The sequence below is a fragment of the Lygodium microphyllum genome, chromosome 17 (assembly GCF_053477565.2).
Source record: "Lygodium microphyllum isolate KBCC chromosome 17, Lygodium_microphyllum_v1.1.10, whole genome shotgun sequence".
NCBI lineage: Eukaryota > Viridiplantae > Streptophyta > Polypodiopsida > Schizaeales > Lygodiaceae > Lygodium > Lygodium microphyllum.
Genome location: NC_141151.1, coordinates 123,116,944 through 123,144,477, shown reverse-complemented (window position 1 = coordinate 123,144,477; position 27,534 = coordinate 123,116,944). Strand labels below are relative to the sequence as shown.

At 40.1% G+C, this 27,534-nt stretch overlaps 1 pseudogene; it reads right to left on the bottom strand.

Annotated features, from left to right (window-relative positions):
• The window catches only part of LOC148022318 (elongation factor 1-alpha-like), a 143,352-nt pseudogene that overhangs the window by 39,644 nt on the left and 76,174 nt on the right, over window positions 1–27,534 (bottom strand).

Below are 27,534 nucleotides of genomic sequence, written 5' to 3'. Positions count from 1 at the left end.
ACTGATAGCATTGATTTTCACTGGCGACTTAGGCTTGTTGTCAGAAACCTTGCTTTGTCCCTTGTTTGGACATTGCTTCGCTATGTGGCCTGTTTGTCCACATTTAAAGCACTTCCCTTCTTTCATGAAGCGTTTGGACATTGCTTTGCTTGTGGGTATAGATTGGAGCGAAATTGAGGAGCATTAGGAGGTGCATAGGGCTTCATCTTCTTTTGATTTGATGGTGGCTGCTTTTGCCACTGTTTTTGTCCTTCATTTGGGGCGGAATACTCCTCATCATCAGCTACTCTCTTCTTATCATTCTTTTGGAATGATTTGTTGCCATTGTGCTCCATTTCCCATGTCTCAGCATGGTCAATGAGTTCCCTGAGACTAGAACAATGATAATGATTAAGAGCAGTACGAAGTTTAAAATGCAAACCTCCTTGAAACTTCCTAAGCTTTTCCGAACTGCTGATCTTCTTGAAATGTTGGACCTTCAAAAGTAGCTCCCAAAATCTCTTGGTATAGTCACCAAGTGACTCATTTTTCCTTTGCCAAAGTCGATCCCATTCCATTTTTACATCTCTTTTGAAATGAACAAGAAGAAATTGGCTTTGTATTAGGCGAACAAAGGACCGCCATGATTTTGGGGCAGCATGATCATATTCCAACCCCGTCCACCAAGTATGGGCTAAGTCGGTTAAATTTAAAGCTGCAAACTTAATCTTTTCTTTTTCTTTATACTTGTCACGACCATACAAAATTTGAAATTGACGAATAAAATTCAGAAGAAGATCAGGATTTCGGGAACCATCATACATACTGAACTTGATCTTCTTTTCAAGTTGAGATAGTGACTTAGTCTTCTTCTTCTTCTTATTCTTTCGTCCATGCTCGGATCTTGAGGTTGAAGATGATGAAGTGCTTGATGGGGATGAAGATGGAGACGAGGGTGAAGAATGTCGACGCCTTTGATGATGATGAGGTCTTCCACGAGAAGGGTGTGACTCTTCATTACTAGAAGAGGATCCATCAGAATAGGCGCCAGATGACTTTGAAGAAGAGGATGAGCTTCGACGCGATCTCTTTCTTTGTCTTGAAGTAGAATGGGACTGCCTCTTAGAAGTAGTTGGACTTCTTGATCGGCTCCTTTCATTGGTATGGCTTTGTCTCCTTGAAGTAGATGGGCTTCTTTCCTTGAATTCTTTGGGATTCTCAACTTTTTCTAGTTTGAGAAGTTGCTCACGAATTTGCTGATTCTCCTCTCTAAGACTTTGAATGGCTTGAAGGATAGCACTCGATTGATCCATTGAGAAAAAGAAAAAAAATATGCTCAAGCACTCAATGCAAGGGCTGAAAACAAACAAACTTATAGTTGTAAGCACTACCAGTGTTGGGGGTGAGGACCGAGGCAAAGCTCTGATACCACTGTAAACGCCCCGAACAACGTAGTATGCTTAACAATTATGATATTTGCTTGTTTTCGAGATTTAATATAAAAGAGAATGAACACTTAAAGTTGAAAATGAAAATTACTCACAAAATTACAGCCATGAAAATGTAAAAGTAATGGAGACAAGATTGAGGGTTGAAGATGGGCAACCCCCCTCCGAAGGAATGTATTTCTGCTCAACCCAAGTCCCTTAGGGATGAGCTCAGTTACAATCAACCTGAGAGTGAGAAGAAGTAATTCTCACTCTCACAAGATCATGCAAAGATGTACAAACACACATGCATTATCTATTATGCAACGATAAGAACTGATTTCTTTACAGTATGAGAGAAGAAAAAGGGGAATTCAGCCTTTCTCCATCGTTGATCAGCAGTACATGGATAGAGCTTGCTTCTTGTAGCTAAAATGGAAGAAAGAGCTCAAGAAGGAGGTGCTGTAATGAATTTACAGGCTTGTTGTCTTGTAAAACAACAGTGATAGAAGAGGGAATATGGAGGAATTTGATAATGGAGAAGTGGGGGATGATGATGGGGATGGATGGGGCCAGTTTTTGGCTATCTGTGGGTGTTGTACATGAGTTTACAGCAAAGAAAAATGATGTTGAAAGAAGAAAAACGAGCTCTTATTTATAGGAGAGGGGAGAGCTAGTACAAAAGGGGAAAGTGGAGTAGCACAAGACAAGTGTCCAGCCACATGTCATGAGATGTGACAAGTGGTAGGACACTTGGAAACTTGTGTGACAAGTGTCTTGACACTTGTCTCTTCTCTATGGCCTTCCTTTTTGGGTTGAATACTGTCAAGAATAGAAACAACCAAATTTAGTAAGCACAGTCAGAGTACAGAACTTACTATTTTTAGAATGACATCCCTATTTTTTAGGACTAGCATTTTTAGGCTAATTTGAGGCTCCTAAAATTTAGAAACCTCCTAAAATTTAGGGATCTCCTAGAATTTAGGGACCCCCCAATATGGGTATCATATGAAAGCTTTTTCCGTGTACATCGCAAAAATGGTATCCGAATCTTCATGTGACTTTCCTATGCAAAGAAATGTGCATTTCAAGCTTTCAGCCCACACATGCACATTATACAAGCATTTCATGATCATGCCATCTTGTTGATTGTAACTGTCTGTTCTGGTGGATCTAGCCCACACTTCAAGGCATCAATCCTTTCTGTGTGTGAGTCTAACCCTGATATGCGTGAGTTCTAGTAACAGGCGCCCAATCGGGTCATATAGGTGGAAGTGTGAACTATCTTTTCTCTAACCCACCGTGTGGGTCCACCATAACCTGTGACCACTCATCAGTGGCCAGCTCCAATGCACTTTTCTTTATATCTAATTAGTGCAAAGGAAATAAATTTAATAAATCATTATATAGACAAATTAATGAAAAAGGATACAAATTCTGTTTCTATAGAGTTGTGACAAGTAGGCTATGAGAGATCCTCATGATGCTAAATGACATATATAAAAGTGCGGCATGCTTTCAAGAGAAAAGAAATTATGCATTTATAAAAGTAAAGAACGTAAAGGGAAAGCACAAAGCTTTTATAAAACACATGTTGTTTAGGGGGAGAGAAAACCCAAATTAACTTCAAGGTTTGAGAAGTAAGGTACCTTTTTCTTGCAAAAGATAACTGCTTATGTGAGACGAGTAGGATCACACCCAACTTGAGGAAAACATAGAAGATAAAGTTTCTTTTTGGAAAAGAGTGATTCATGTAAACTTCAAACATAATGGAAGTAACAAGACTTGTGGATTTATGAGAATAACTGTATGCTTTTTGTCTCTTAGTACCATTTTCTTGCTTTGTAAACTTAAAAAATAATAGAAGTAATGGGATTTGTGCACACACAATAATAAATGTATGATTTTTTTCTCTTAGGATCGTTTTCTTGCTTTGTGCTATGCAAGACAAAGAGTGTTGTTGGTTATCTTGAATTTGAAAGTTGTTAGTTGTGTTTCATTCATAAATATAGTCATATATATTACATGCACTCCTTCTCATCTTGTTTTTGGGTTATGTGAGAGGATTATCTTTGCATAGAGGTCATGAAACAATGTGTAAGGTAAATGCAACGAAGGCATATTCACGAGTCTACCCTTCTTTAGACATACCATCTTCAAAACCACTAGCACTTGAGTCGATCATAAGGGTTGTACAATCAACTTGAGAGGTCTCAATAATCATGTTCTTAATGAAGTCACATTGACGAAGGGCATCAATCATAGCAAAATAGTACTCCATTCTTTCAAATTTCCAAAGAGAAATATCAATGGAAATGCTCACACTTGGCCTTCAGCTTGTCTAGCACCCATGCATACTTGAATGACCTCTTGTTGTGCTAGTTGAATGACCTCTTGTTCATCTCCGCTACTTCTTTCTGAAACCATACGAGTACATTCTTTGAGTCACTGAAATGCTTGAGATAAATGCCTATCCTCTTCATTTCATTTCAAGCCATTAGATTTTCAAATAATCCTATCATGCACATACACCAAAATTGCATGGCATGTTCTAGGCATTAGATACATCCATCTTTTGCCTTAAGCACTACATATGGTGCTACAATATTTAGATCTCCAAACTTACCCCAAGAATCCATTGAACAAATGGAATTTGCATTGAAGATCATTGGAGATGTAGGACAACTCAGTAGAGCATATTGTCCTATCTTTTCCTTTTCATTGCATTGATTAAGAGGAGTGTAGACTTGTCTATTGACTTCACTACCAAATCTATGAAGAGGCACACTAGAAACTATACTTGTTGCTGAATTTTTTAAAAAGGCAATCAAACATCCACAATGTAAAGTATGCAGGATCTTAAACTCATGAGGAAGATAAGAAAAACTTCCTCAAGTAAGTTGTTGTGTATAAAAATGTACGTTACAAGAGTTTAAAAAAGGGAATATAAACAAACATAAGCTTATATATGTATATTTATAGAATGAAATATTTTAAAATGCATAAATATATTCATAGAAGTGGTTATAATATTACAATTTTAAAAAAAGGATAGTGTTGAACCATAAAATTAACTTACATCTTTAACAAAAGGGTATGATGAACCTCAATAAATAAACATAGCACCACTACTCTTTAGGGTATTACATCCACTTGTGCAAGTCCTCATCTTATAGAGTCCAAGTAAATATTATCTGTCAATGCACTCTTCAATTGGATTACGTTGACATTAGGTGATTCTATATATACTTGATGTATTTATAAGGCATGGCTTTTAATACCCTTTTAATCAAATTTTCGCAGCTTGTCAAACAATTTGTGTTGTTATCAATGTCAAGATTGTGGGAGAGAAAGAAGGAGTCTCACTTGTAGCTTTCTTGCTTGCACAATGGGGGAATACACACAAAGGTGGAGGCTGAAAACAATTTTCCTCTTCTTAGTTGTGTAAGCCAAAAAGAAGTCAAGTACAAAGAAATAGAAGAACCCTATATATGGGTCTCAAACCAAACTCAACTAACTAAGGTGGCATACTAACTGAGCCACGAACTAGAGTAGATAAGGATAGTTGTCATGTAGCTATTATTCATGGGCGGTGTACCAACCGCATGCAACTGACACGTCGGTGACATAAATGCACAACGGTCACCTTGGCATATCACGAGTGGAGCTCGATATCTCAACAATCAATGCGTCTTGAAGCTCATTTTTTGTTGACATGGCATGAAAGCTAGCATGGAGGCTCTCGATGCAATGCTATCTAATCAATAGTATATCCTCTCTCTCTCTCTCTCTCTCTCTCTCTCTCTCTCTCCCCAAGTGTGTGTGTGTCCATGTGTGTGTGTGTGTGTGTGTGTGTGTGTGTGTGTGTGTGTGTGTGTGTGTGTGTGGCCATGGGAAACTTTGGTCACTTGACCATAGTAGATGTACTAGTTGAGCCGGCTGCTCACTTCCTATGAGCTTAAAAATGTCATTAGGATTCCAAGGGATGAACCTAAATTTATCTCATTTTTGGTTTAGGACTAAATCCATATCTATTTTAAGCAATGTAGATTGAGTAGAGGTATCCAGCTAGGGAAATGTTGCTACTTATCAATTTTATGCTAGCATAACCAAGAATTAGAATTTGCCATGTAGGTTTGATAATCATCAAGGATTTAATATGATTACAATGGTTGTTGCAGAATTATATTATATTGTTGAATGAAAATGGAAACTTTATCTTGGGGTTGTGTTATGTTGAAATCCATGTATGGATTGGAAAATGGTAGTGATAACACCTTGGCTTGTGACATGTGGTTTTCTTGCTTGTAAAGTCCTTGGATGATTTTGTAGAAGTTTTTGGGGTGGCTAAGAATGATACATGGCAAGGATGAGGACTAAGACAAGGTGATGGATGAGGAGTATGGGCGGGCATTTTTGATACTATGCAACACCTTCATAGGTCGTGTGAGAAGTTAGCAAGAGAAGTACACTAATTAGCAACACACTTATTGACAAGTATTTGAAATTTTATTATTTTAGAAAAGCACACCAAGTGTTTTATAGCTTGGAACTTTGAGATAATCTCATAAGCATCTTGTGCATCACTATAACCTACTAATTAGAAAGTATTTTGAACATCTCGTTGACAAGGAGTTGGTTAGATTATGTTGGACATAGTTTGACGGTGTGTGTAGATGCTATCATACATGTGTTCTTTTCTTAAAAGCTTTGTAGTACTATAAATGCTATTGAAATAGGCCAAGAAATGCATTATGAGGTCATGAAATGTAGTCTAGAAAAGATATTTTGGTGGCCAGCATGCTGATAGATATGTATGGATTACATGACTCCACATGTATCCAAAATCCATTGATAACATTGTATTGGAACTTGAAAAGCTATTGAGAATATCTTTGATGATTTCTCAAACATTGATATTGACTCATTGAGTTGGTGGCTATCAATCTTGAGCCCAGATGAGCATATGTTTGTAATGGCCATTCAAGTGTGGTGGTCTCATAGATAGAGAAGCAACTTGTATTATGAGAGCTCACATAAGTACATGTCAAGAAAGTAGATCTACTAATCAATAGTCTTTTGCATAAACCTTAGTATCTATATCCCAATACTTACAAATTTGGCACTAAGGGATAATAAAATTGAATGTAAGTATCTAATGTTGGTACTAAGCTTAGTATTTATGTCCTAAGTCTTCATATTTTGACATTAAAAGATATCAAGATCTAGTATAATCATATATGTTTTTTTTAGTCATTCAATAAAATTCTAATAAATTTACAATCTAATTTAAGTACTTGAAAATGACTTTCTTTGACCTTATTGTGTATGCCTTGTTATATAATCAAATGAAAGTACTTGAAAAATATGCCTGGTCATTCTTAGTAGTTAGAGATCCTTTATGTCACAATTTTTACAAAGTTAGCATCAATAGAGATCAAAATCGAATGTAAACATATATATGATGTAAGTTACTAACAAGATATTTTGATCTAATTAAAGTACATAGCCACATGTAAAATTACTAATAGTTTATGTACATGGGTAATGTAGTGGTAGTAACATTAATATAAAATCTTACATATAAGAATGGGGTAGAAAATAAATTTTAATATACATTATACAAGTGTAAAAAGGGGGCTATATTACTCTTAGAGGAGTCATAAATAGGGGGTGTTTGAATACCCATCACTCTTAGGTGATATGTCTCATCTTTGATGAGTGAATCCCCTAAAAGTTGGATGACAAAAGCAAAACAACATGATCAAGGCACAGATTTTGCTCTATGTGGTGTGTCAAATAAGAGGGGCAATAGCTATCACTGAATGGGCCCTCATACCCTATCGTCTCTCTCTCTCTCTCTCCATCTCTCTCTTTCCCCCCAATTCCCACAAAATTGATTATCTTAAATGCACTTTAATGTATACTCTCTCATTCCCCCCACACACTCCCTCTCTCTCTCTCTCTCTCTCTCTCTCTCTCTCTCTCTCTCTCTATCTCTCTCTCTCTCTCTGTGTCTCTTTCTCTCTCTCTCCTCGTGCTATCTTTCCTTCTTATGACCTCCAAAAAGACATGTGATCTATGAGCTATGTCTTGCACCATTGAATGCTTCCTCACAAGCTATAATATGGAGCGCTGAGTGCACCCATTTTTCCTCCTTGCAAGCTGTGACATGCATCATCTTGTCCCTTATGAGCTATCGCATGTTTCCTATATCATCATGCTTGTTCTAAGCTATACATAGTGACATGCATCATCATGCCCTTTGTGAGCTACAATGTAATATCCCCCGTGCCCCCCCGTGCCTTCCCCCATGAGAACCCCCCCTAAAAATTTTCAAATTTTGGACAAATTTTTTTACTCTCCCCAACCAACAGCATGTCGGGAGAGAGAGAGAGTGTGTGTGTGAATAAAGAGGAAGAGAGGGGGGGCATGCAGCCCCCAGGTGGAAGGGGTGGCGGCCGTTAACGGCCATCTCTCCCCCATACCACCTTCCTCCCCCTCTTTAAAAGGGGAGCCCTCCCCTCCCTCCTAAACGGCAAACCCTCCTCGTCATCAGCACGCAGCCCCCCCCTGCCCCATCATTGGCAGTAGCCTCCCCCCCTCCCTCGTCGTCAGGAAACGAAACCCCCCTCCTCATCATCATCATAGAGAGAGAGAGAGAGAGAGAGAGAGAGAGAGAGAGAGAGAAGAGAGAGAGAGAGGGATAGAGAAAGAGAGAGAGAGAGAAGCTTCTGGAAGCTTCTTCTCCCCCCCTTAAAGAGAGGTCACACATCCCTCTTGATATTTCCAGAAATACGCCCCTCCCCCTTCATTATCTTTACTCCACTCAAGGAGAGGCGGTGAGACTTTTGCATAGGAGAGTGCGGAAATTCTATCTCTTGTACACACGTCTTTGAGTATGGCCGCGAAGCATAGTTCCACAAAGATGGCCGGAAACCCTGCAAGTGTGGATGGAGGTTCGAAACAAGGTGGCACTGCAACTGCAAATGGTTCATGAGGCATCAATACCACTGGAATCAAGGCATCACTCCAAACCTAGTTTGCTCTATTATTAAATCATAGGTTATAATTATCATGATGAAAAATCATATTCACATGCATCACATTAATTGCGTGTTTGATAATTTCCTAGGTATGAACTTAGTTGTGATGTATGTAACAAACAAGATAATTTCCATTGTAAAATGACATCATAATAGGTAAAATTGATTAGATAATTGCATCATAAATTACCAAAAATGTCTTGCATGAATTCCTGCATAAAGTGCATTGTTCCTTGCACAAGTTCTTGCTTAAAATGCATTTCAAAGGACATTGAAAGAAACAAAGTGCATCTCCATATCGCAAGATGGATTCTAAGGTACATGTAATACATTGTTGAAAAGATTAAAGTGCAGCTAGTCTCATACAATAATTACACTAAGTTATAAAGATCAGATCTTCCAAGAAGGTTATAGATCGTGTAAATAATTACATAGAGGATAATGTTAAGATTGCATGCATAGAAAGTACCTTCGCATGTGTGGCATAAAATATCGTATGGATTATATCAAAATTGTAAGCATTGAAATGAAGGCATGGCATTACGTTGTGTGCATTAAAGTTGTTGGAAAAATTCAATGTTGTTTGTAATCTACCAAATGGGACTGAGATCCATGAGTCCCATGTCAAAGTCCTTGGTGACTTCAAGAGGGATAGGTAAAAGCTTAAGCACCTGTGAGTATTATTGGGAGGGCTTAAGAAGATTACACTTAAGACGAAGTAGGAACTGTTCTAAACAGAACCATCTTGACCAACCATGGTCAAGGGGATAGACAATCTTGATCAATTAAGATCAAAGATAAAGGTACATAGGTACTACAAGGGATCTAGAAGATAACCAACAAATTGACCAACCGAGGACGAGGGGGTTGTCCATGATCTATTTCACAAGGAGACCTAAGGTAAGGATAATTAGGGTTGGTAGGGTACAAACCCTAACCCAAAGAAAAAGGAGAAACAAGCAACCTAGCTTTCCAAGCCCCTAGAATCTTGCCAAGTTGTGAACGATCCAGGATCGAATGCTGGGAGCATTCAAAAAGAAGGAATCACACCTTAGCAGTTGATCGTACGAACGACCACTGAAATGATTTTGATTGTACACTTAGGTACATTGTTTGAATGTCTTTTCTCAAGGAACTAATTCAAGGAAAAATACTTAATGCTTCAGGTTAAAGGCCTGGAGGGAGTGGTAGGTTCAGTTACATTCGACTTCTTGCATGGCCCTATTCAAGGGGATTGTTAGCCGCATTGGGTATATAGACCAAACCCGCCGCGAGAGGTCTCTTTGTGGTGGGTGCTGTTTGGAGCTGGAGGACACTTGGGTGGTAGGGGAGGCTCTGGCTATAAATTCATTGCCTCCGGATCTCGCACAAGAGGCCGATGTGACTCGAGATGGGATCTCAAGGCCCGTGTACTAGTCTATGGGCGGAACTTGAAGCAGCAATTCTGTTGATTGCTAGGGTAGCCTTCAGGCATGATACTTGATGTATTCCAGGACTATGATAAATAAAGATCAAATATTTGAGAAACGAACTTGCTTGACATTGTTTTTTTATGTCAGTGCCTAAGTTGCGTGAAGGAACCTGTGTTTAAATTGATTAATTAAGGAAGCTGCTTTTGCATGTCAAACATAATGTGGTAGGTAATTAGATAACTAAGCAACCCGAGGAAAGTGCAGTGGACATGACTTGGATCTGTCCTATGGAAGGGTGGTCTCGGTTAGCTGGGAACTTTTCTCAAAAGACATGACAACGAAACTATGAGGACCTAGCGTCAGTAGACTTAGAATCCCGATTTATGCTATTTTAGGATAGCAGAATGGGACTATGCCTTATAGGCAAAGAGGTTGAGCTTTGCATTCCTCTCGTTTTCCATTCTCTATGAACCAAGTGCAGCGTAAATCTACTTCGACTCTGTTGTTCCTACGTAAAGTGGTTCATCAGGAGCTCGACGCTAGCTACTTCCTAGAGACTTTACTGATAGGAAAGAAACCCTGACTTCAAGTCGATCCTAGGTGGGAACGGCCAAATACTTTCGCTCGGGGCAGACTCGGGAAGACCTAGATTGCAAAACCTGTGACATTTCTTATGAGTTCTAGGTGGCACTTTCTAGACTCTCTTGCCGATGGGCTACTAAGATGTGTCCCACATGCGGACAAGCGGACACGTTACAGTTGGTATCAAAGCAAACCCATGATATCTAAAGATTACAAGGGAACTTACTGGACAAAAATAAAGGGAATAAGGAGATAAACAAGGGAAGATGAGTAGAATAGAGTAGTGTTTTCTATTGAAAACATTTCTTTACTCACTTATGGATGCTGGGTTGCAGAGTCATGAAGCATGGAGCAAGTTCTTGGTGTTCCAGGTCATGTTCATGAATACAATGCATGCTTCGAATTATTGTCAGCGGCTTGACATGATGGATATTTTGGACCGTATCTATAATCCTTCTTCCCTATACACAGAGCGGAGATGGACGAGAGATTCAGGAATATACTACATAGTAGCCCACCGACTCGCGTACCTTCAGACCAACTTGAAGAGAATCAATTGGATGGAGGATTTAAAGATCATGAAGCTGTTCATCTTTGTCGAAGCTCGCATAAACACAACTTTGCACATTTAGCAGACGGCAAGTCAAGCAGAACAAGTATGCCTATGAAGAAGTGACCCAGGTGATCTCTGCTGACAAGATCAAAGTGTTAGGGCGCTATGAGAAGAACGAGTATCAAAGGAAGGGATATCCCAAGCTTCCTATGACTTACTATTTCCTGAAAATCCATGACCCCACTCCATATTATTATTCTGTCCCTGTAGTCGATTGTAACACAATCCTATTTTTTCCAAACGGATGTATCAATCAGCATGTCCTACTTATTCAAAATAAATGTACTCAAAGGGATATGCCTTCATGAATAAATAAGACTTTTTACAATTGTCTATCTTGATCGTAAATGTTAGCTAAGGTACTAAGTGATTAAATCATCTAGCTAAAAAGTTGTGCTAGTCATATTAACGTAATATGAGAACGTATGATAAGATGTTAACGTAAAGAATCTTATGTTTCGACACAACCCCAAGCGCAGGTTCCAAATCCGACTTCCGCACTAAGTCTAGCTGTGGCTCAAGAGAAGAATTTCCTTCTCAAACAAATTAAGCTTAAGGAGATCTCAAACAAATCTCGAAGGGGACAATCACTTGGGATAAGCTTAAGGAGGCTGTGCGAGGGAGGTATCTGCCACCTGCCTACTACACACAAAAGATGAATGAATTCTATGACTTGAAGTAGCTAGGATTATCCCTTGAAGTATATTATTCGAAGTTTGTTTCACTCCTAAAGTATGCACCCCCAATGGATATGACACAACAGGTGTCAAAATTATGTGTTGGGTTGAATCCACCCATAAACACTCGATTGGAATCAATGCGGCCAACGGACCTACAAGACCCACTCATTCGAGCTGCTTCAATAATACAGGAGATGCAAACCAAACCAAGGTACGACAGGATTTGGCCTTACAAATATCAGAATAAGGATATGTCTATGGCTCAGACTAAGAGAGCGCAGGGTCAGAATCAGGGCCAAAGAAAGAAAGCTAGGGCCAATGCTGTCAACAACCTTGTTCCAACACAAAGTAATGATTGCAACCCACGTTGCTTCCATTGCAACGAGTCCAAACACTTCAAGAGGGAGTGTCCCAATCTTGGCAGAGGGCATTGCCAGGAGAAATTCCAAGGTCAAAATAGAGTTGTTCATGGATAAGGAACCAGCATTATGGCCAGAGGGAGAACCTGCAGTGTTTCCAACAAGGATCTAGACAATGAAGAAGATCCATCCATGGATGCTGACATTGAGAGGGCAATGATTCACGCCACTCTTCACAAGAAGGGTCCAAATCGCCAATTCTCGATGATCCAAACTCCATCAAAATATCAAGGTAAAACCTTCAAAACCCTAATTGACTGTGGCAGTACACATTCCTTCATCTCACCAATCTGTGCAAAGAGATTAGGGATAGCCACAATAGATCCACCTACCTTACTTGTGGAATTAGCAAATGGTCATGAAGTCACTTGTACTAGGCAAACTGCTAAGGTGAAATTCCTACTGGGTGGGAAGCTAACTTCTGTGAGATTTAGGGTAATGAACCTAGATGTCCATTACTTGGAATGGATTGGCTAATACCCAATGATACCCACATCCATTGTGGGAAGGGCCAAGTCTCCTTCCGAAATTCTGAAGGGGAACTAGTCACGACTCAAGGTGAGGCTGGTAAGCCAAAAATATAGTTGGCAAAAGAAACGCGGATAATAAAAGGTGTTCAAAAAGGCCTATCTGTCTATCTGATTGGCAAAAGAAACACGGATAATAAAAGGTGTTCAAAAAGGCCTACCTATCTATCTGAATAAATTGAATAAGCTAGATCAGAATCACGAATCTGGAGAAGAATCTTCATGGTTAAAGGAATACACATACGTATTTCTTGAAGATCTGATGGAGCTTCCAAAGGGAAGTCAACCACAAAATCAAACTTGTGCCACGAACTGCACCGGTTGCAAAGAGGCCGTATAAGATGTCCATCCCGGAAGCTATCGAACTGAAAGAGCAACTTAAGCAATTGTTAGACCAAGGCTACATTTGTCCTAGTAGTTCACCATGGGGATCTCCAGCACTATTCCAAAAGAAGAAAGATGGGACGCTTCACCTATGCATTGATTACAGAGGGTTGAATCAAGCAACTATCAAAAATAAATACCCCATTCCAAGAATAGATAAATTACTTGACCGTCTTCAAGGAGCGAAGATCTTCTCAAAGATAGATCTTAGATCTGGATATTATCAAATAAGGATCAAGGAAGAAGATATTCCGAAGACTGCATTCAGTACAAGGTATGGACACTTCGAATTCCTAGTGATGTCATTTGGGCTAACGAATGCTCGTGCTACCTTCAACAGGTTAATACAAATATCTTTAGGCCCTATCTTGATGAATTCGTACTCATCTTTTTTGACGATACCCTAGTCTACTCAAAACATGGAAAGGACCATGAACCCCAGCTTTGCATTGTTCTTGAAACAATGAGACCACACAAGCTTTATGCCAAGAAGAAGAAGTGTGCATTTTTCAAGCAACAAATTGAATATCTGGGATTCATTATATCAGTAGAAGGAATTTCAGTAGATCCAGCTAAGGTCAGAGACATTCTGGAATGGCCAACATCAACTTCTATCAAAGAAATACGTAGTTTTCTTGGGTTGACAGGATGGTACAAAATTTTCATCAAAAATTATGCTTTGATTGCAACACCTTTGACTGATCTACTAAAGAAGCAAGTAGCAATTGCATGGTCACCTGTTGAACAAACCAGCTTTGACAAACTAAAGCAAAGCTTAGTATCAACACCCATCCTGAAACTTCCTGATCTTAGTAAGGAGTTTGAAGTGGTAATGGATGCTAGCTCACTTGCTTTAGGATGTGTACTTATGCAAGAAGCTCATCCCGTAGCATATTCTTCAAGAAAACTGAAGAGCCATGAAAGGAATTATGCTACCCATGACCTGGAGCTATTGGCTATCATCCATGCTCTCAAAATTTGGAGACATTACTTGCTAGGTAACAAATTTTCCTTAGTAACCACAAGAGTATTAAATGGATTTTCACCCAGAATGAGCTCAATATGAGGCAACGTCGATGGATCCAAGCACTGCAAGAATACGATTTTGAAATCAAATATAGGCCTCGAAAAGAGAATGTAGTTGTCGATGCACTCAGTCGCAAGGCATTTCTAAATTCTCTCATTTTGCAAGATCCATCAACGGCAAGATCTCTAGCAAAAAAGGTATCAATGCCAAACAACCCGATTCTTGAGCTAGCAAAAGAAGGGGCATATCGTGACCCAGTCTATCAGAAAATTCTAAGGGAGATCCCCATAAAGGATCAAGACCCGAAGCTAAAAACGAAGTATCAAGAATTCTCCATCAGTAGTGGGCTTGTCTACTTTAGGACAAGATTATGTATCCCTACAAGCCAAACTCTCAAGCAGAAGATACTATGGGAAGTGCATGACTCCCCTTTCTTAGGACATCTTGGTTATGCCAAGACCCTTAACGAGGTCAGAAAGAGCTATTGTTGGAAAAGGCTCAAGGGAGATGTACTCAAATACATCACTGAATGTTTGTCTTGTCAACGCATTAAGGTAGAACATGTTAAAATGCCTGGGAAATTGCAACCACTTGACATTCCACAAATGAAATGGGAGTTCATTAGTATGGAATTCATTGTTGGCTTACCCCAAGTTCAGGGAGGATATAACTCTATTATGGTTGTAATAGATATGCTCACTAAGGTCCCACATCTCATCCCTGTCAAGACGAACTATAGAACTTCAAACATCACAAGATTATTCATCAAGGAAATATTCAAACTTCATGGGTAACCCAGAAGAATCATTAGTGATTGTGACTCTCTTTTCACATCACACTTCTGGAGGGCTATCTTTGAGGTTATTGGAACTCAACTATACTTCAGTACAGCTTACCATCCCCAAACTGATGGACAAAACGAGTCAATCAAGTCATTCAAGATATGCTTAGGGCATACTACTATCGCAAACCCAAAACCATTGGCTGAGTTTTCCTACAATGCTTCTTACTAACAAAGTATTCAGATGACCCTTTCCAAGCATTGTATGGGCATGATTATCATACCCCTTTGAACTTCTCGGATCCAACTTTGAGGGTAGAAGCTTCAAGACAGATGTTGGAAGACATGGATGATCAAATCAAATCAATAAGACAAGACATCCAAGCTGCCAAGGATAGGCAGAAGGCTTACACTCACTTGAAACACGTTTCAAGACAGATCCTTCGTCGAAGGTGATATGGTCTTCATCCGTGTATGCCCTAAAAAGAGTTCATTGTCCTTTGGAGAGTACAAGAAGCTAAGTCCGAGATATTGTGGGCCTTACAAGATCATCAAGTGCCTATGGCCTTATGCTTATAGACTACAACTGCCCGCAACCCTAAAGATTCATAATGTATTCCACGTTAGCCTATTGAAAAAGTATCTATCTAATCTGAATCATGTACTTGATGATCATCAAATTGTAATTCATAGACAAGGAGTCCTTGAGCTATAGCCTGATAGAATCCTAGATGTTAGGGAGAGGCAATTGAGATCAAGGACCTTGAGAGAATACCTCATCCAGTGGAAAGATTATCCAGAAGAGGATGCTACCTAGATGGATGAAAATATTCTCAATCAACAATATCCTTAGGTCTTCTTGAGATGAGGACATCTCGATTCCTCTAAGGGGGAGAGGATGTAATATTCCCCGTGCCCCCCCATGCCTCCCCCCATGAGAATCCCCCCTTAAAATTTTTTAAATTAAGGAAAAAAAATTTACTCTCCCTCTCTCTCCCCGCCGACAGCATGTCGGGGGGAGAGAGTGAGAGAGTGAGTAAAGAGGAAGAGAGAGGGGGCATGCAGCCCCTAGATGGAAGGGGTGGTGGGCCGTTAATGACTGTCTCCCCCCCATACCACCTTCCTCCCCCTCTTTAAAAGGGAAGCCCTCCCATCCCTCCTAAATGGTAGTCCCCCTCCTCATCGTCAGCACGCAGTCCCCTCCCCCCTCATCATTGGCAGTAGCCTCCCCCCCCTCCCTCGTCGTCAGGAAATGAAACCCCCCCTCATCATCATCATCAAGTGAGAGAGAGAGAGAGAGAAGAGAGAGAAGAGAGAGAAGAGAGAGAAGAGAGAGAGAGAGAGAGGGATAGAGAAAGAGAGAGAGAGAAGCTTCTGGAAGCTTCTTCTCCCCCTCCTTAAACAGAGGTCAAACACCCCTCTTGATATTTTCAGAAATACGCCCCTCCTCCTTCATTATCTTTTCTCCACTTAAGGAGAGGTGGCGAGAATTTTTCATAGGAGAGTGCGGGAATTCTCTCTCTCCTACATGCATCTTCGAGTATGGCCCCGAAGCGTAGTTCCACAAAGATGGCCGGAAACCCTACAAGTGCGGATGGAGGTTTGAAAGAAGGTGGCACCGCAACCGTGAACGGTTCATCAGGCATCAATACCACTGGAATCAAGGCATCACTCCAAACCTAGAACGCTCTATTTTTAAATCATAGGTTATAATTATCACGATGAAAAATCATATTCACATGCATCACATTAATTGCATGTTTGACAATTTCCTAGGTATGAACTTAGTTGTGATGTATGTAACAAACAAGATAATTTTCATTGTAAGATGACATCATAATATATAAAATTGATTAGATAATTGCATCGTAAATTACCAAAAATGTCTTGCATGAATTCCTGCATAAAGTGCATTGCTCCTTGCACAAGTTCTTGCTTAAAATGCATTTCAAAGGACATTGAAAGAAACAAAGTGCATCTCCATATCGCAAGATGGATTCTATAGTACATGTAATAAGCTGCTGAAAAGATTAAAGTGCAGCTAGTCTCATACAATAATTACACTAAGTTATAAAGATCAGATCTTCTAAGAAGGTTATAGATCATGTAAATAATTACATAGAGGATAATGTTAAGATTGCATGCGTAGAAAGTACCTTTGCATGTGTGGCATAAAATATCATATGGATTATATCAAAATTGTAAGCATTGAAATGAAGGCATGGCATTACGTTGCATGCATTAAAGTTGTTGGGGAAATTCAACGTTGTTTATAATCTACCAAATGGGAATGAGATCCATGAGTCCCATGTCAAAGTCCTTGGTGACTTCAAGAGGGATAGGTAAAAGATTAAGCGCCTGCAAGTATTATTAAGAGGACTTAAGAAGATTACACTTAAGACGGAGTAGGAATTTTTCTAAACAGAACCATCTTGACCAACCTTGGTCAAGGGGATAGATAATCTTGATCAATTAAGATCAAAGATAAAGGCACATAGGTACTACAAGGGATCTAGGAGATAACCAACAAATTGACCAACCGAGGACGACGGGGTTGTCCATGATCTATTTTACAAGGAGACCTAAGGTAAGGATAATTAGGGTCGGTAGGGTACAAACCCTAACCCAAACAAAAAGGGGAAACAAGCAACCTAGCTTGCCAAGCCTCTAGAATTTTGCCAAGTTGTGAATGATCCAGGATCGAATGCTGGGAGCATTCGGGAAGAAGGAATCACACCTTAGCAGTTGATTGTACGAACGACCATTGAAATGATCGTGATTGTACACTTAGGTACATTTTTTGAACTTCTTTGCTCAAGGAACTAATTCAAGGAAAAACACTTAATGCTTTAGGTTAAAGGCCTAGAGGGAGTGGCAGGTTCAGTTACCTCTGGTTTCCTACCTGGCCCTATCCAAGGGGGTTGTTATCCCGATGGGCTGCTAAGATGTGTCCCACAGGTGGACGAGCGGACACGTTACATACAAGCTATGACCTACATCACCATCATCATGCATTTTAGGAGTTGCAACTTACATCATTGTGCCACTTTGTCCTTTCCACATGTGACGTGCATTGTCTAGAGCCAATCTTCCTCTCCATTTGCAACTCACCATAAAAGTACGTAGTAACACTCAAGCTAGAACTCTCTACTACTTTGCTTCTTATCCACCACCATAGAAGGGGTGAAATACCAATATGAAGTGGCCCTAAAGACCCACTCATCAATGCTTCATGATCATCACCCCACCATGAAGGAGCATCAATAGTCTTGGTTGTGGTTACCTTCCTTCTTGTCCAACACCACCATAGAAGGGCTAAAATAGTAAGTCTTATGGTATGTTGCTTCTTCTTCTTCACTTTTGTCTCTTTTTTGCATGACAATTGTGTTTTTGAAGGCTCAAAAACTTTGAAGCTTGAAATTTGGGCTCAATAGGCTACAATTTTTAGCATAAAATGAGTTTTACCAAATTAGAGAATTTGTAAATGTAAAAACCATGGAAAAATATGGACAAAAGATATCATTACTTCATGCGAAGTTAGATTATGATCCACTGTTGGATCTCACACGCAAGTTTGTACATAATGAAATTCTAAAAACAAATGGTAAGCTTGAGGTCATTTTGGCATCTTATAACATAAAATGAAACATAGGATTGAAACTCACAACCAAAGGAAACTAAAAGTACACTAAACATGCAAAAATCCATTTGGAATGGTCTAAAGATACATTACTAGTTTAAGCCTTCAAAAATGATACTCATCAAGCTCACACTTGAGACTATATATCCATCATGGCCTTCAACACCTATACATCCATTACAATGTTCCCATAGTTTCCTCTATTGTATTTGTTTTTTCTTGCCATTTACTATGCATGCATGTGTGTATCCATGTATGCATATACCTATGTGATATGAGGGAATGTTTGATTAGCATGCCTCATGTATTGGACATATGTTATGTCATGAGGATTAATAAGGTAATAAAGTGTCGCATCTATTACAAGGGATCATTTCACCCATTGAATGACGTTTTCTGGTCAAGGTATTATGATTAGACAAGAAGCAGGGTTTAGGGTGTCTTCTTACCCAACCCAATCCTAATTGCACTAGGCCAACAAGGTCCTAGGGATTCCAACTCAATCCGAGTTTTTGCATTTGAACAAATGATCCTTAGGGTAGAACCCTAGATCATTATTTGCATGAGCGTCTAATTGACCCAACATTGCCAGAAGTGGATAGGACCTTTGGGTATGAGGGTTCGACTTGGCAACAAGTGCAAAACTAGGTTGAATCCTTAACATGCTAAACCCTAGTTAGCACTTGGGGTATTTATTGTATCGAATGAACCATGCCTATACGAATCCCTTGTGGGTTAGGTGATTTAGATAATTCGGTCTACTTGTCTTGCGACAAGGACGAGCCATTCCTAGAGATGATAAACTTGATCTAAGGGAGAAAACTAGTTGCAACATGTCACAATACACGTAAACACGCGATTCATTGCTTCTACGTACCACTAGATTTGCAATAACCCTATTCTTTCTTGTTAAAAACAAAACACAATATAATTTGCAGAATAACTTTCATAGAACCTACTAGGACTTACATTCGAGAATCATGCCTACAACTCTTTTCCTAAGCTTTGGAATTTCATGCTTTAATAAACCATGCAACCTTCCCCTAAATTCAACTCTTGATGAATGAATTTTACACTCGACGAATGTGCAACATGCAACCCTTTCCTAACTACAACGTAGTTAAATAAAGTTCATGCCAATTAAATCTAGAGTTAACCTATTCCATTTTACAAGCACATGCCAGATGCAAGTTCATAGAATCATTTCCGTGCTCTGCTATTTCCTACGGGTGTTAACAACTTTCCCTAATGAATCATTACAATGAATATATTGCCCAAAAATGCGACATATGCTTAATCTTTCCATGTCTAGTCAAAGGTGCACTTAATAATTTCAACCTTATAACGATAGGCAATAGGTTTTCTAGGCTCATCACCTTGAAATGCACGACAGGGCAACATACTATTAAGGATGTAAGATGGATAGTCAATTTGCATTCTTTATATTGAAAATGCCAATAACCCAATTGCATGTCATGAATTAATTCTAGTATTGTTCAAATAGTCAATTTTTTTTCCAATTGAATTTAACTAGGCTAGGTGAATTTGACATGCATAGGTGCTTCCTAATCCATGAAGTTATCATGCTTAATGTATTACTTTTGCGTGGAATTAAAATAGTAGAAACCTGGGTTTGTGGGCTCGGGGAGATGTCCATGTGAATGTTAGGAGAAGAACCTCCCGCAGGCGCGCCTTGCAACTTCTTGGGAGCCATCGTTGAGGACTTGAACTCCATGGATTCCCTCACTTTTATGCGTTCTCCGAACAGCCTCAAGATGTGCCTTCTCCCTCATACGTCAGAGATTCCTTCACCGACTTTCGAATCTTTAAAAGGCTAGGGCTTGTGGGGATTTGGGTTTATGGGATTTGGACCTTTGCTTGGGAGAAATGGGGCTTTTACGAATAAGGGTTGTGGGAATTGGGGGCTTTATGAGGAAGTTTTTAAACACCCGAGGAGAAACCCGTGTGTACAAGGCCTAAGTAACCTTATCCTTAGAAGGTTCTAAGGAGGCTTCCTCAGCCTATCACAGACATGGCGTGGGAAGCAAAGGTTAATGATGGGAGGATGGGAAATGACGACGAAGAGGGGAGGGTGACTGGGATGATGGCAGGTGGAATGGATTGGCGGCAGCACGGATGCATCGACGGCTGGCGGCAAACTTGGTGCCCTCCACGACAGCAACTACTTCTTGCACGGTAGCCTCTCAAGCTCTTTTTCTTCCATGCAAACTTTCCCCCCCCTCTTCAAAGGCTAAGGGGGGGGGGGGGGGGGGGGGTTTAATAGCCCAAGGGAGGGGAGAGGGGAGCCACCACGTAGCTCGTGCATGGCTCTCCCCCCATAGCCAATCTTCAACACATCATCTCCTTCTCCCATTCCCTTTCCTCCAGGCACGCATCGGCTGGGGAAATTAGCAAAAAAAAATGCATTAATTTGATCAATATCCATTTAGCCCCTTCCCAAGAGGGTGTTTCCCTGCGGTTAGGCAGCTTTGAAACCTTGGACTCGAATTCACAATGCGGAGGCCTCGTTTTAGTGCATGCGGGGTACGGATTAACTGTCGGTAATTACAATGCAGACAATAACCTTGCACAGGTTTTAGGCAGCATGCAGGGAGTCAAGTTTGGTAATATTTTTGAGCGGGAATATTACACATTACTTGTCTTTCACCTTCCACTTCATGGATAAATGTCCCACGGATTACTTGTGGATAGAGGTTTGACTCTTTCAAGAGAGTAGTGTCCTCGTTTGATGTTCCACTAGAACTAATGGCCTCCTTCTGAATAGATGATTCATTTGTCTGTTGAGGTTGCTGAAAATTAGAGCTTTGTTTGCTTCTATATGAGTAGTAATTTCTTCTGGACTTAGGTATTCATCTTTAGAGGATGCGTCTAGGAATGTCACATAGCATGTACCTTCTAGAGGCCGGGGCTCTAAGGGCTTTGGCTTCTGCTGACAAGGAGCATCATCATCATCCTTTCTCTCGACTAAATAATTAGGGTGATAGGAGCCACTGGTGAACTTAATTTTTATGCTTTTAATCCATTTCTTATACAGATCTTGCATACTTTGTGGTCCATTGGTCAATCCAAATGGAACCATGGCCATTCCATCCAGCACCCTGAGATCTTCGGCCTCTAAGGCCTCTGTAGGGACATCAACAATATCATCCATTATTAGAAGAAATTCTTCATCTGCACTTTCATAACCTGATTCATTTTCTTCCTCATCATTTTGATCCTCTTCTTCTTGAGGTTATGTCTCTGCTTCTATAGAGGCTCTATAAGAGAAGAATACATCTTCTGCCTCTACATCTACTTCTACTTCTGTCACAGCTTCTGACTCTGCTTTTGCCTCTGGCTTTGGCTCTGGCTCTCTGTCTGTTACTATCTCTGTGACTATCTATGTATCCGCTCTGTCTCTCTTCTATCTTTGTTCTGTCTTTGTATCTGCTATGTATCTCTTCTGCCTCTATTCTGTCTCTACGGGGCTGTCATGTAACAGGGAGAGAAATACATCCATGCTTCTATTTCACTGTCAGAGGTGATTATAAAAGTTAATTCTAGTTGAGGCAGGAGGTATTCTCCCATGGATAAGGATTTTGCTTCCCTTGGTAATTGGCTTACAGTGCCCACCACTGTTAGGGACTGTGCCTCTGTTTTCTTAGGAAATATCTGCTTGACAGCCTCTTTGTCTCTTGATGTACCATCTGTTACCTCGTTGAAGGAGTCAGTTATGACTTCGATGGATGTGGATCCATTGCCTTTCTGATATCCACATAGCTTCAACACCACTTTGTTGAGTCCTCTGCCTAGGGTTAGGGTTCCTTTGAACCAGTTCGTCCTGGCTCTTGCTTCAAAAAGCCAAGGTCTTCCCAACAACCGAGGGTATGAGGTCCCATAAGAATTTGGTTTAACTACCAAATATGACAGCCAATAGTCTCTTCCTACAAGGGTTGTTTTTACATATGGGAGGATGCCCAACGGTTTAATTCTGCTTTGCTCTGCCAATCTGATAAGCCATTGTGTAGGTTGAATTTCTTGCAACCCTAAGTCCCTCATTGTCACATCCGTCATTATGTTTACTGATGAGCCTCCATCAACAATCAATGCATCTGAAATAAAGCATCCTTCTATCCACACACTAATCTCTAGGGTTCCAGGATCTAGGAAGGCATTAGCCACATGGACTTCCTTTACAGGCTCTGTGGCCTTATTAGTCTTAGTCGCTGTTGAAGGAGCGATCCTTAGTCCACGTCTTCTTGTCAAGATGCTTTTGAATTTCTTTCGGTAGCTCGGAGGCAGCATTAGCAACTGTCAGAATGTTAGGTTTGGTTTAAAAGTGTCTAGGTCCTTTACCAAATCATAATCTTTGACAGGATCCACAGGCTTCTCTAGCCTGCTAGGGAATGGGGCTACACCCATTTTCATCTTCCCTTTTTCTTCTAATAATTGTAGCATTGGTACTTCTTCTGTTTCTGGAAGTGCTTCTGTATCATCTATCTCCTGGACCTTTGGTCCTGTTTTTGGGACTGTCTCTGTGACTCTCTGTAGCACTACAGTGCTCTATACTACAGTGTTCTGTCATGTACTGCTCTATCCCTCTATTGGTAGGTTGAACTTCACAATCTTGAAAGGAGAGTTTTCATTCTGAACAACTGGTTCCTTCTTCTTGGCACGCGTGATAGTGGCAACTTCCAAGTCTACCAGATTAGAGGTAGGCTCTTGTACCTTCTGTTGGATATTAGTGCCATTAGCCTTTACAGGGGCTGGACTCGGACAATCCTTTGCAGTGTGGCCTTCACCTTTGCATCGGCTGCATAAGGGCTTGTAATCCAGAAAATCGTCTAGGATTTGGACAATGCGGGGAGAGATGTCCCTTTTCTTTACACTTGTAACATTTCACCTCTGATCTCTGACCACCACCAGACTGTCGTCCTCTGTAACTTTGAGAAGAAAACCTCCTTGGACCAAAATTAGGACCAAATTCCCTAGGCTTTGGTCCAATATCCTGTGTTGCCATTTTGGATTCTAGCAAGTTGAATCTTGCATTTTCATCCTTCTGTCTTCGTTCATGCATCTCTTTCAGAGAGCAAATATCCTCTGTATGGTTCTTCCGCAAATAGTAGGAACAAAAGGCTCCAGGAATGGTTGGTTTGCGGGTACGTTCAGTGGCTAAATGTCCCGCTTGATGAAACTTTCCACACCATGTATTAGAGCGCATCACATCTCTTCAAGCTCCCACAGGACTGGATATATTGGCTGTCTTCACCTTCAACATCTATAGCTGCTCTGTAATCACATCCAGAAGCTCTTTCTTGATACTTGCAACTGAGTTGGATAAGTATTCCTTCAGATTTTCACCTCCTGAAGTGCTTGCAGTGGGATTTTGGGAAGCTTCTGTAATTACTGCATAAACTGATTGGGTCGATCCAGAAGGTCCTCTGTTCTGGCTCTGATTCAGAGCTCCTATTGAGACTTGGGGTTGTTGATTCCAGTTGGTAGGATTCCACTGTTGTTGAGTCACCTTTGGAGGAACTATTTGAGGCCATTGTTGTTGTGGTGGTTGAACCATCATTTGAGGCACTGTCGTCTCTGGTGACCACAGTGGATTAGGTGCATTATACTATGGCACTATTTGCATCTGGGGATAGGGGTAGGGAACTGTCCCTAGGACTGCATTTGGTGGGTATACCATTCATGGCATGGGAGGAGGTAAGACTCCTCTTCCTGGAGTCATTGACATCCTTGGTTCAACTTCATCATACAATCTTGCACCTTCCACTGCAACTTGAAAATTGACTCGTCTTCTCAATTCCACGAATTTGCAAACTTCTGGTTGTAGGCCTCTGAGAAACACTCCTTTCTGGATTCCTTCATCCAAATGATGGTTAGTCCATCTCTTCAGGATAGATTCCATTCGTGAGACATAAGCTTCTACTCTTTCTCCAGAGGACTGACTTAGGTTCATGAACTCCTCTCGCATCCGCTCTTCAAAACCTTCACACCTGAATTTAGTGAGGAAGGCCAACGTCCCAAGTGCCAAAAGTTCCTACTGCTTGTCTCTCATACCACTGAAACGCTGCACCTTTGAAAGTGGCGAGGAATATAACTAACCAATGCTCAAGGGTTCTGGCATTGTTAGCCACGCATGCTACCATAAGTTCTGCTATATGAAGATCAGGGTCTTCATTATACTCTCCCTTAAAAATTGGCAATGGAACTACATTTAATGACCTGTCATCAATATTTCTAGGACAAATCTGACTAGGAATGGACTTTTGTAAAGAGTGCTTTTAGGGCGTCAAAGGAGGCTTCTGCTCTGCGAGCTCATTCTCAGCTTTGATTTTTGCCTTCTCTCTTCTCAGGTATCTCTGGACTCATTCTAACGCTTGCCTCTTTGTTGTGTCATTCAATCATCAGGGGGTTGGCTCCAACTAGTTGGTCTGTACTCAACAGGATAGAATCAGAGAGGGGCTTCAGTATCTAAGGGATTCTCTGGCTAACATCTCTTCTACTTTCCTCTTTTCAACATCTCTGAATTCGGCTTTCAAACAACTACAGAGGGAAATATATTCCATTCTGAAAGTATCAAAACTCATTCTTCTTAGGATTATTGTTGTGTCATTATAATAATGCCAGCTTCTGAGGGTTTCAACAGTATATGTTGTGAAAAACACTCTGTCTACCAACTTCCAGTGGATTGCTAATTGGACAAACAGAAGATTGTCAGTGCACCAAGCATCCCACATATCTTGCTGTTGAGCATCCACAAATAAATTCCAACTCTTTTTCTTCTTGTTTTCATGAACCTCTATAGACCACGACTCCTGAAGCTTCTTCACAATCTCCCACTTGATGATGTCTGGAAACTTCTCAATGAATGCCAAATCTTCCATGGGTGGTCATTATCTCTATTTTTTCTCTTCAGTTTGTTCCCAAACAGTTTGCCACCAAGGTGCAAGTTTATGCTGCTTCAATAGGAAGAGGAAACAGTCCACCACATAGAGCATGCATCATGATGGTAATATGTTTCCGCCATTGTGGGATGAAATTCTTGTGGAAAGTGGCTTTGATAATGAGAATATCCAACTCTTCAGTGGAAGAAGGAACTTTGCAAACATCCATTGAATTCTCCTCTTCTTGGCATTGTCATTTTCTTCATTTTCAGCCTCTTCTGATGCTTGTTGATGGCAAGTTTCCCCAGCTGCGGACCAAAAACATGGAGCCCCAAGAGGAACACCAAGGAAAAGGGGATTCTACTGCAAGAAAATCTATCTTGTAACATCAACAAGCTTTTATTTCATTCTTCTAATCAAAAACAAAGAAAACAGCAAATCTTCACACAGCATCATAGTAGATATCTCCCACGGATTTGATAGAATCAACCATAATCTTCAACTTCTTCATATAATCTACCAATATAACAAAGAAAATATAATAATACACCATCTTTGAATGGAAATCAATCACATAGTATTCATCTTCAATGTCTTCATAGTTTTCTCTCTCAATCTCTCATATATAGTTACACTATTTTGATAGAATTGACTATCTCTGGCTCTCTCTCTCTCTCTCTATCAATAGTACATCATATCCTCACTACAATACTCTCATAATAACTCTTAATAATCCTTCTTAGGTCGTGGATGCACCTCCCAAGAGGCATGTCTCATATGACGAGTCACTAGAGCCATTACTGTGTCTTTTCACAGCTCACTACTGTCACTGTCACTTCAGTCTTCTCTTCAGTCTTCAGAGCTGCTTCTTCCATTTGTTTTAGCTCTTTTGAACTTAGATTCATCATTTTCAAAAGTTATAAAAATTTTCCAAAGTCACACATACTTTCTACAGAACAATTATAGAAGGTCCACAGAACAGTACAGTACAGTATCAGAGCAGCTACAGTATAGTTACAGAGTAGAGATAGAGGCTCTACACAAGGTATACAGAGGGTTACAAAAGGTCATCAGAACCTCATAAATCATACTCAAAACATTCCAAAATATCAAAAACTATTCAATAGTCTTTCAAAAGATCTCAATCTTCATCAATCATCAATCCATACTTCATACAAAGAAGAAAATCAGAACAAAACAGAAGCTATATAGAACCAATCCGAACCTCAACAGAACCTATCAAAACATCACAGAGCTTCATATCTCTACTAAAAATCATCATGAACTTCCAAAACATAATCAATATCATCCAAAATATTCTCAAATACTTCAACCATACATCACTCTAAATCCATGAAAAATCAATCATTTAGACCTCAAAAACAACAAAAATCAGTCAAAAATTCAGTCTTTTTCCACTCTTAACAAGAAGGTGAATAGGGAGGTTTTGATTTTCCTCTTATCACGTCGTATTCGCCAGTTGTCCTCCACTGCACTTCGATATCCTCCCTTGTCAAAGTCATCTTCCATCACAAGCCTAAGCAATTCCCAAAGTCCATTTGCAAGGCAAAGTACACAAAAACAACGCGATAAGGTAAATATGAAGGTTTTGATTTTCCTCTAATCGCATCATATTCGTCAGTCCTTCCACAAGGTTTTCTCACATATATTTTTCTATTTTTGTGTTGTATCAGTGTAGAATACTAGCCAACTTGCAAACCAGAACAGCGCGATGGTGGAGTTTTGAGATTCATTAACACTTCAATTCACATCGTATAACTTAATCCTCCAACACGGAGTGAGGATTGCACTTCAAGAGCCTTATATGTTGATATTCGTGTTGTATAAGCAAGTAGTCTAAACTAAAGCTATGCCACACATGTATGCCTTCACATCTATAAAGGGGAAAAGAGTCCTTCAGCCCACAACGACAAATGAGTCTAGCATCTCATAAAAGAGCATTTGGTTTGTAAGCTCAAACGCAGCATACATGGGTTGAAACAAGCCCCTAGATAGTGGTATAAAAAGTTTGATACCTTCAAAGTTAGTCATGGATTTAAACGCAATCATGAAAATCATTACTTATACACTAAAAAGGTTGATGATGTAAGCCTTATTTGT